At 47.4% G+C, this 9582-nt stretch overlaps 1 long non-coding RNA gene across 2 annotated transcripts; it reads right to left on the bottom strand.

Moving 5' to 3' along the window:
* Nucleotides 1-1791: 1791 nt before the first annotated feature.
* On the bottom strand, nt 1792-9530 carry LOC121019474 (uncharacterized). Of its 2 annotated transcripts, XR_005785606.1 has the most exons (3): nt 9334-9530; nt 4269-4776; nt 1792-2136 (listed from the first exon to the last, which is right to left on the bottom strand). It is a non-coding gene; the product is annotated as an uncharacterized LOC121019474 (long non-coding RNA). The 2 variants fall into 2 exon arrangements; XR_005785607.1 differs by lacking the exon at nt 4269-4776.
* Nucleotides 9531-9582: the final 52 nt, after the last annotated feature.

Here is a 9582-nt window from a genome sequence, read left to right as displayed (position 1 = left end):
AGTCGGATGCTTAACCGACTGCGCCACCCAGGCGCCCCTATTTATTTTTTTAAGAAGTGATCTTGGGAACTCATTTTTATTCTTTTTTTTTTTTAATTTTTATTTTTTTAACGTTTATTTATTTTTGAGACAGAGAGAGACAGAGCATGAATGGGGGAGGGTCAGAGAGAGGGAGATACAGAATCTGAAACAGGCTCCAGGCTCTGAGCTGTCAGCACAGAGCCCGATGCGGGGCTCGAACTCACGGACCGCGAGATCATGACCTGAGCTGAAGTCGGCCGCTTGACCGACTGAGCCACCCAGGCGCCCCTAATTGTTTTTATTTAAATTCTAGTTAGTTAACATACAGTGTGATACTAGTTTCAGATATACAACATATAAAATATTTCATTCTAAATGGAGCTTCAAAAAAATTTTTTTTAAATTTATTTTGGGGAGAAAGAGAGAGAGAGACAGAGAGAAAGAGACAGAGTACGAGTGGGGGAAGGCCAGAGAGAGAGGGAGACACAGAATCCGAAGAAGCAGGCTCTATGCTGACAGCTCAGAGCCCGACATGGGGCTCGAATTCAAGAACCGTGAGATCGTGACCTGAGCCTAAGTTGTTTGCTTAACCAACTGAGCCACCCAGGTGTCCCCTAAATGAGGCTTTTAATGAAATGAATGGGGCTGGTGGTGGTGGTGGTGGTGGTGGGTGTGTGTGTGTGTGTGTGTGTGTGTGTGTGTGTGTTTCAGGTTCATCTACCTGTGGATACGTATTCCTCATGGCTGGAATGGGACAGAGTTTTAGGATAAGTGTTATTCCAATGTTTTGTTTTTACTGTAGTAAATACTGAGAAATGTTTTCACAGAAACAGGGGACTGGAATGGAAATTTTGTCATTGCTAAGTGACTCAAGGTCACACATGTTGAAACTCCTGTGTAATTTGCCACATATCACACTGTCACTCATTATCAGAAATTATTTGTAGTCATCTATCACCCAACAAGCCATGCCTCCTCCATGGAGATTGGAAGGAGAGAGGAAACCATCAGAACTGCAAAAGGATGTGTTGGCTGGTCTCTGGGGTCATTCTCTTTCCTTAGCCACACACGGTGATTTCACATGATGCTTTTGTCTGGCATCCAGGTTTTTATACTGGAGAACGACTACATCCTCAGTAGGTCCTGACAAGAGTGACAAGGATTGCCTTACTTCTGTGCAGTGGAGGAAGGACAATTGTAAAGGAGGGAACACCTTGGACCTCGGTCACTTTCACAGGCATATGGGTTTTAGGAGAGAGAACACACAGAAGCAGAGATCTACACAGATTCTCTTTTGCTCGAAACCCCACCGGGATATAATTGAATGCAATACAACACACCCATTTAAAGTAGCCACTGTGGGGGCGCCTGGGTGGCGCAGTCGGTTAAGCGTCCGACTTCAGCCAGGTCACGATCTCGCGGTCCGTGAGTTCGAGCCCCGCGTCAGGCTCTGGGCTGATGGCTCGGAGCCTGGAGCCTGTTTCCGATTCTGTGTCTCCCTCTCTCTCTGCCCCTCCCCCGTTCATGCTCTGTCTCTCTCTGTCCCAAAAATAAATAAATAAATAAATAAATAAATAAAGTAGCCACTGTGATGAGTTCTGACATATATGCCTGTATCATCCCCACCATATTCGAGATATAGGAAGGAAATGTCCATCATTCTGGAATGTTCCCTCCTGCTGCAACCTTCCAGTCAATTCCTCCTTTCCCAGGTTCCAGGCAGTTAGTGGTCTGCTTTCAGTCACCGTATACAGCAGGTGGCCCTTCGCATCTGGTTTCTTTTACTCAGCACGGTGATTCTGAGACGGATCTAAGGTGTAGCTCCTTTTCATTGCTGAGTGGTCATCGCCATATGGATGTATTGCAAATTGTTTCCCGTTCACCTGTTGATATTTGGCTTGTCCCAAATATCCAGTTTGGGGACATTATGAATAATGCCCCTCCAAGTACAAGTCTTTGTGTGGACATCCATTTTCATTTCTCTTGCTTGAATATCTAGGAGAGAGCCGGGTGGAAGGTCTATGTGGAAAACAGATCCTCTTAACACTGTCCTTGTCCGCAGCATCCTCTTCAGAAAGCATCTTTATTAACCTGAATCCAATGAAACTTTCAGATCTAAAGTTCACAAAATACATATGAGACAGAGGAACAAATTCAACCACACCAACGAAGAAACAAAAGAAATCCGGGATGTGCGACAGGTGGTATAATTGGCTCATTCTCTTCAGCAAGATGATGTTATTTAAAAAAAAAAAAAATGGGGGACTGTCCATTAAAAGACACTTAAGGCTCAGGACAAGGAAATGCAGTAAATGATCCTTAATTGTGAGTAAGCAGAAATTAGATTCAGACCGAGAGAGGAAACACTCAGCCTGGCCATTCTTCGGGCTGGGATAACAGACACAGCAACACTAATTGCAAAGCTAACAGGAAACGAGATTTCTCTCAAGGATACTCCATACCTGTAAGGCACCAAAGTCACCTCCTTCTTTGATTGACTGCCCCTTTCTTACTCACTGAGGATTTTGCTTTCTGAAATTATAGAAAATCTGCCGTTTGAAATGATATCGCTACCAAGGAAGCACCTGTCTCTCTCCTAGAAGATGGGAGAAGTTACCTTGATTTCCAACACAGGTACAGAGCTGCAGATAAGGGCTTTCTGAGCACAACAGTCTGGTCACTTCACTGCCCTGGGTCCACTTTGCAGTCAAGGCTGATATTAGCCCCTTTAGTCATAACGATGTTTTGCTTTGATCTTACCATACCCCGCTTCTGCTGCCCCTCCCGCTGCCAAGCCCACGGTCTATTCTCCATCCAGCAGCCAGAGTGACCTGTTAAAACCTAATTCAAGGGGCGCCTGGGTGGCTCAGTCAGTTAAGCGTCCCAAATCTTGACTTCGGCTCAAGTCATGATCTCACGGTTCGTGAGTTCAAGCCCTGCATCGGGCTCTGCGCTGACACTGCGGAGACTGTTTGGGATTCTCTCTCTGCCCCTCCCTTGCTCGCTCTCTCAAAATACATAGACTTAAAAACAAACCAAAAAACTTAACTCAAGTTACACTGCTTTTCTGCTCAGTTCCCTCCCATGACGTCCCGCCTCGCTCCAAGAATAAGCCATGTGCCCTGTGGTGGTCTGGGAGGCCCTACCTGATCTGGCCTCTGAGGACCCAGCAGGATTTTTTGGTTCCCAAATTTGACCGTGTCTGTTGGAACTACTCAGCTCTGAGGTTGTAGGGACACAGTAGCCATAAAAACAGACATAAAGAAACGTATGGGACTGCGTTCCAATAAGACTTCATTTGCAAAAACAAAGGGCTGGTGGCTGTTTGCTGGCTCCTGGCCAGGACACTGCCTGATGCTCCATAAATATTTGTCGAGTGAGTTCGTGAAGGAAGACAAGGGCATGTTTTTCATCCAGGAGGAGAGAAGAGCCAATTAAGCGTTTTCAGGTAGTGTTAAATGCTAGCATGAAAATAAAGCAGGTGATGAGTTAGAGGGAGTGGGGTTACTCAGCGTAGGTTAATTAGGGAAAGCCTCTGGGAGCCCTGAGGGGAAGCAAGGGCCACTTGAAGATCTGGGGGAAGAAGGCTCCAGGCAGAGGGCTTAGCAGGAGTTGAAGGCAGGAGGTGAGAATGAGCTTGGCGTGCTCGAGAGACAGAAAGCCCTCCGTGTGCCTGCTGAACAGGGACTGAGGACAAAGAGGTATAAGATGACGTTGGAGATGGCCAGGGGCTTGGTCACACGGGGCCTCGTAGGATTTTTTTTTTTTAACTGCTCTATTTTGCTTCTTTTATTCTAATTTCTTTTATTGTGGCAAAATACACACAACAAAATATTTATTTTTGAGAGAGAGACAGAGAGTGAGTGGGCGAGGGGCAGAGAGACAGGGAGACACAGAATCCGAAGCAGGCTCCAGGCTCTGAGCTGTCAGCACAGAGCCCAACATGGGGCTGGAACTCACGAACCTGCAGATCATGACCTGAGCCACAATCGGATGCTCAAGCAGCTGAGCCACCCAGGCGACCCCAAGCATCTTAAGCATTTTTTAAGGGGACGTTTCTGTGGCATTAAGCACGTCCACACTGTTGGGCAGATCTTACCACGTCCATCCCCAGAGTGCTCTCCTCTTGCAGAACTCCAAGTTCACATCCATTAAACACGAACTCCCCACTTCTCCCCTCCCCACAGCCCCTGCCAACCACCATTCTACTCTTCATCCCCATGAATTTGAATACTCTGAGAACTCACACCATATGGGCCCTTCTTTGACTGCCTTATCTCATTTAGCACAGCATCTTCAAGGCTCAGAGTTTGTAGCCTGTGTCAACATTTCTTTCGTTTTTAAGGCTGAGTCATTTTCCATCGTATGCAGAAGCCACATTTGCTTTATTCAACAGTGGGCAGACACTTGGATGGCTTCCATTGCTTGGCTCTTGGGAATAATGATGCTATCAACTTAGGGTGCAAATATCTGTTTGGGTCCCTGCGTTCAATTCTTGTGGGTGCCGACCCAGAAATGGAATTGCTGGATCGTATCTGGCCGGGTTGTGGACTAACCATGGTGGGGAGGCCATTGCGGGTTCTGTGCGGGGGGGTAGGGGGGGCGGTGTGTAGCTGCCTTGCTTTTAACAGGACCCCTCTGGCTGCTGATGGCAGTGGGAAGGGGCAGGCACAGGACACCAGGAAGGAGGCTGGTGTAGCAGTTCCCGAGAGCGACAGCAATGGCTGGTACCTTCCAGTGTGGCTGGGGAGGCCTCTGTGGAGCAAATGAGCAATTAAATGGTTGCAAATAGTGACCAGTACTATAAAATAAACCGACAGGAACAGGGTGCGAGGATTCAGGGAGAACTAAAAAGGATCTCTTGGGCATTCTTGTCGGCTGGATTCACTGAATCACGTACTAGCAAAGGGGCTGGTGTTTGAAATCTCCACCCTGCATTTTCATCACCCTTTATTTTGTAGGCTGTCCATTGGGTGGGTTTGGCTCAGGGCCCAGAGCCTCTTGGTCTAGGGTGTTTCTTAATTGTACAAGGGCTGAAGATGGGGACGAAGGGGACAGAGAAGAGAAGGGAAGGCCTTCGGGTCTGTGGCTGCGGGAGAAGCATGGGGAGGGCTTGGCAGGTCAGAGCAGGGCTGGGCCTTGTCTTTGCCACATCCCAGCTATGGGACCTTGCCCATTACCTTGCCTATTCCTGGAAAATGGTATGCTCGTTACTTATTACTCATACTTAGCATTTATTCATTCTCTATTTAACATTTCTACATAAGATGTAACTTTTCTAGAGCAAAGAACAACCACCTTGAACATCCGGCTCAGTGAATTTTAAAATGTGTATGTGTAGGGGCGCCTGGGTGGCGCAGTCGGTTAAGCGTCCGACTTCAGCCAGGTCACGATCTCGCGGTGCGTGAGTTCGAGCCCCGCGTCGGGCTCTGGGCGGATGGCTCAGGGCCTGGAGCCTGTTTCCGATTCTGTGTCTCCCTCTCTCTCTGCCCCTCCCCCGTTCATGCTCTGTCTCTCCCTGTTCCCAAAATAAATAAAAAACGTTGAAAAAAAAATAAATAAAATGTGTATGTGTAAACCATGTAACTACCACCAGATCTAGTTATAGAACTTTACCAGCTACTGAGGAGTTTCTCTTGTATCCCTTCCTAATCAATACCCCCTTCACACTTAACCATTATTCTGACTCTAATCCAAATCTATTAGTTGTGGGGCGCCTGGGTGGCTCCGTCAGTTGCGTGTCTGACTTCGGCTTAGGCCATGATCTCACAGTTCGTGGGTTCGAGCCCCCCATCAGGCTTCCTGCCATCAGCACAGAGCCTGCTTCAGAGTCTCTGTCCCCCTCTCTCTCTCTGCCCCTCCCCTGCTCATGCTCTCTCAAAAATAAAAATAAACATTAAAAAAAAAACATTTAAAATCTGTTAGCGGTGACTGTGTTTGATCCTCCTATAAACGGTGTTGTGAACAAATGTGCTCTTTTGTGCCTAGCTTTTTCTGCTCCGTCCTGCGTTTGGTGAGATTCCATTCTTTCTTTCTGTTATATGTGTTAGCAGTTTGATTCTTTTCTAATTTTTAAGATTTTTGAAGTTTATTTATTTATTTTGAGAAAGAGAGAAAGCCAGGGAGGGGCGGAGAGAGAGGGAGAGAGAGAGAGAATCAGGGAGAGAGAGTTCGGGGCTCGAACCCATGAACTGGGAGATCATGACCCCAGCTGAAATGAAGAGTCAGACGCTTAACCAACTGAGGCACCCCAGCAGTCTGATTCTTTTTTTTTTTTTTTTTGGCTGTGTAGTGATCTATTGTGTGCATAGGCCACAATTCATTCACCCTTTTGACTATGGATGGGCCACTCAGTGACATCTAGTTTTGGGTTTTTTGAACAAAGCTCTTATGAACATTTTTTATAGATGTTTTTCAGTGAACATAAGCACTCCCATCTCCCAGAAAGCAGTGGAGTTGCTGTGCCCCTGTGTAATCCTATGTTTAGCTTCAGCAGAAATTATCTAGCAGCTTTCCAAAGTGGTTGAACCAACGTCCATCCCCGCTAACAGAGGAGTTTTACTTCCGTATCTTTGCTGAAGCTTGGTATTTTCATTTCTGTCACTCTGGTAAATTTGTAATGGCTGGGTTTGGGTTTGTTTGTTTTGTTTCTTATTTTTGGGGTTTTTTTTTTTTTTTGCATTTCCCTGATGATGTTAAGAACCCTTTCATATGTTTGCTTAATCAATATTTGTTGAAAGAATTAATGAACAAAACGTTCATATGAAAATGGAAAATGTCCGTTTTGCCCCACTTGAAACCAACAGTGGCTCCCCGTTGCTCTTAGGGCCAAGCTGAACCCCCCCCCCCCGCCGTTGACCAAAAAGATCCTGCAAGCCTTCTGATCTGTCTTGCCCCAGATGGGTCCCATCTGCTTCACTCTCTGGATTCCTGCCACCCAGACCATCTTCTAGTTCTACTGACGGCCTGCTCTGTCCTGTTTCATGGCTTTTCTGTAAGCTGTTTTCTGCAGCCTGGAACACAATCCAGGCCCAAGACTGGACTCATCGCTTGCATCTCAGTGCATAAACTTCTTCCCCCCAGAAGCCTTCCTTGACTTCCACTGCCAGCAGGCCGGGGCCCTCGTTGGCCCTCTTCCACTTTTTCTTCCCAGCTTCTACCAAAGCTGTAAATAGCCTTTGCTTTATGTGATTATTTAATTAACCTGCCCTCCTACCATAAAAAATACTTTAAAAAACCCCCAACACTTTGGGGGCACTCTGAGACTCAGTGAGTAGAGCATCTGACTCTTGATCTTGGGGTCATGAATTCGAGCCCCATGTTGGGTTTAAAGATAACTTAAAAAAATCAAACAACAAAAACAAGAACAAAAAACCCAACCCGAAGACTGCGAACTGCATAGGAACAGCAACTTTCTCTCGTTCCTAGCAAGCCCTGGCGTATAATAGATGCTCAATAAGTATTCGTTAGATGTATAAATCTCAAAGCAACCGGCCAAGGAGCATTATCACTTGAAAGAGATTATCCCTTAAAAACTCACCCTGAGGGGAGCCTCGGCCAATAAAAAAATCACAGAAACCAATCCTATCTCCCTAAGTCCTTGGCAGGGGTGGGGGTGGGGGGGGGGGGTCCCCAATCAATCACCATTCCTGTTTTATTTGGTGCAGCTGGGGGTGTGTGTGTGTGTGTGTGTGTGTGTGTGTGTGTGTGTGTGTGCGCATGCGTGCGCGCGCGCGCGCGTGTGTAATGGAAACTATACATCAGGCAAAGGATTAAGGGGGAGAGAAGGAAGGAAAGGCATTGCTGGTGTCACAGTGAAAGCTTAGACACTCAGGCCCCAGTCCCAGCTCCTCTGTCACTAACTACCTGTACATCAAACAGTGCTGAGGCAATATGGCAAAATGGTCAGCGTTACAGATTCCTTCCTTCCCGGTCTGCCTGAGTTCAAAGAGTGGTTTGTAGCCCCACTGCCTCCGTAATCCCTGACAAATCACTCTGCCTCTCTGGGGCTCAGTTTCCTCAACCACAAAATGGGGATCATGATAAGAATACTAACTTCATGGGGTTGTTGTGAGCATGTAAGTTAATTCATGTTCATTGCTAAGAACATGCCTTTAGGAAGTCCCATGACTGTGAATGCCTGTTAATTATCACTACAGGTGGTTCCAGACTTAAATGATGGCTTGACTTACAATTTTTTTATTTCACGATGGGGTGAAAGCTATATGCACTCTGTAGAAACTGGACTTGGAATTTTCTATTTGGATCTTGTCCCAGGCTAGCGATATGCCCTATGATACTTTCTCACCATGCAGCAAGCTGTAGCTCCCAGTTGGTCACATAATCAAGAGCAGTTAAAACTGATTCACAACCATTCTGTTTTTCAGTTTCAGTACAATATTCAACAAATTATGGGACATATTCAACACTTTATTACAAGGTAGGCTTTGTGTTAGATCTGATTTTGCCCAGCTGTAGGCTAATGTATGTGTTCTTAGTACATTTAAGTTGGCGTAGGCTAAGCTGTGATGTTCTGTATCTTAGATATACTAAATGCATTTTCTTTTTTTTTTAATGTTTATTTAATTTTGAGAGAGAGAGAAAGAGAGAGAGAGTACAAGCAGGGGAGGGCAGAGAGAGGGAGACAGAGGATCCAAAGCGGGCTCTGCTCTGACAGCAGAGAGCCCAATGTGGGGCTCGAACTCATGAAGCCAAGATCATGACCCGAACATCATGACAAGAGCCAAAGTTGGCCACTTAACGGACTGAACCACCCAGGTGCCCCCTAAATGCATTTTCAACATAGGATATTTTCAACTTAACATGGGTTTGCCCCATGTAACCCCCACCTGAGTTGAGGAAGATATGTCTCCAGGCCTCAGTTTACCTCTAAGAGGATCAAAAACCTGGTTATTTGAGTGCTGCTAAAGATGATCTTGAAAATGGCAAGGTGCTTTCTACCTATGTGGGGGGGTGACAACGGTTTGGGATGGAGACTGGAGTCTTCCCGCCATGACCCCTCTGGCGCAGATGGGTCATGGGTTCAGATCCCACTTGTGCCGTTGGCAGCTGTGTGACCTTGGGCAAGTCACTTCACCTCTCTGGGCCTCAGTTTTTCCATCTGTGAAGGGTAGACCGATGAGCATATCCACCTCCTACTGTCTCTGTCCTCTGTATCAGCTCTGGACTCAGCTGGCGGGGCTGACCCGGTGACCCCGGAGAAGTCACTCAACCTCTGGGCTCCTAATAAGGATCCAATGAGGATACAGCTAAGCCGTTTGGCACTGTCCTGGCTGGCGGAGGGCTCAGTACCTGTTTTCTCCTGGCGATACTATTACCGTTGCTGTCGCCGTCGCCACCGTGGGATTGGAAAACGGGTCGCAAGGTCCGGCCGCAGGGGTCCCCGCAGCTCCTGGAGGACACACACCCCCGCCCGGGCCCCCGCCGGGGTGGGCGCCGAGGGGCGCAGCGTAGCCCGCCGGCACCCCGCGGCTGGAGGCGAGTCGGGCGCAGGGGCGGGGCGGGGCGGGGCGCCGCATCCCCGTGACGCGCCGGCCAACC

This window comes from Herpailurus yagouaroundi, unplaced genomic scaffold, assembly GCF_014898765.1.
Source record: "Herpailurus yagouaroundi ecotype Mexico unplaced genomic scaffold, PumYag 222, whole genome shotgun sequence".
NCBI lineage: Eukaryota > Metazoa > Chordata > Mammalia > Carnivora > Felidae > Herpailurus > Herpailurus yagouaroundi.
The sequence above is the reverse complement of the archived record's forward strand: the minus strand, read 5'-3'. Positions and strand labels throughout refer to the sequence as shown.